This window comes from Mus musculus, chromosome 18 (genome assembly GCF_000001635.26).
Source record: "Mus musculus strain C57BL/6J chromosome 18, GRCm38.p6 C57BL/6J".
NCBI classification, from domain to species: Eukaryota; Metazoa; Chordata; class Mammalia; order Rodentia; family Muridae; genus Mus; species Mus musculus.
In genome coordinates this window covers 74125040-74125836 of record NC_000084.6, presented here as the reverse complement: position 1 = coordinate 74125836, position 797 = coordinate 74125040, and the positions used below count along the sequence as shown (strand labels likewise).

Genomic DNA, 797 nt, shown 5'->3' with positions numbered 1-797 from the left:
CACTAAATGTGAAACTACTCTTAACTCTTCCAGACAGGTGTGGCCGACTTTACTTGCAGGTCAAAGCCAATAAGGATGAAAAAGCTAAGAGTACAGCTGATATTTTGGCCTGTTCCCCAGACCAGCCAGGTCCCAGAGGGATCCTGGGACATGACTAAGTTAGAACCTAGAAAGATACCAAGAACCAGCCTTAGCTTGGATAGGGGTCCTAGGAAGGGGTGTTTGGGAGCTGTGAAAGAAACAACTCAAAGTCAAATGATGGGGTGCAAGCAGACAGCCTTGTAGTCTGCTAGAGATGGCTCCTAGACAGCTCTCTCTGTAGGTAGCTCTTGGCGCTGCAGTCTGTTGGAGCTAGCTTTCTGCTTGAGACAGCTCTCTGCTAGAGACGGTTCTTTTATGCTAGAAAAAAAAATTCTAAAAGCTCTCTGGATAGCTCATGAGTTTTCCAACCAAGGTCTGAAAAGCTGCTAGAAAAAAAAAAAAATTCTTGGATTTTCCAGACCAAAGTCAAACATCTTGCTAGAAAAATTCTAAAAGAGCTATGCTCACTCTCCAAGCTCGGCCCAGTGCCTCTCTTCCCACTGTCTATGGATTCAGATGTACAAGTTTCATTTTCCTCTCCATCACCATGTCTACCTGCATGCCGCCATGCTTCCTGCTATGATGATGGACTAAATTGAACTGTAAGCCCGACCCAATTAAAAGCTTTCTTTTATAAGAACTGCCGTGGTTATGGTGTTTCATCACAGCAGTAGTAACCTTAACTAAGACAATAATTATACTCAAATTTTTTCACT

General features: G+C 43.3%; 1 non-coding gene across 1 annotated transcript; it reads right to left on the bottom strand.

Annotated features, from left to right (window-relative positions):
• Positions 1–487: 487 nt before the first annotated feature.
• On the bottom strand, positions 488–551 carry LOC115488996. Its single transcript, XR_003952724.1, has one exon. It is a non-coding gene; the product is annotated as a U7 small nuclear RNA (small nuclear RNA).
• Between the last annotated feature and the right edge of the window lie 246 nt (positions 552–797).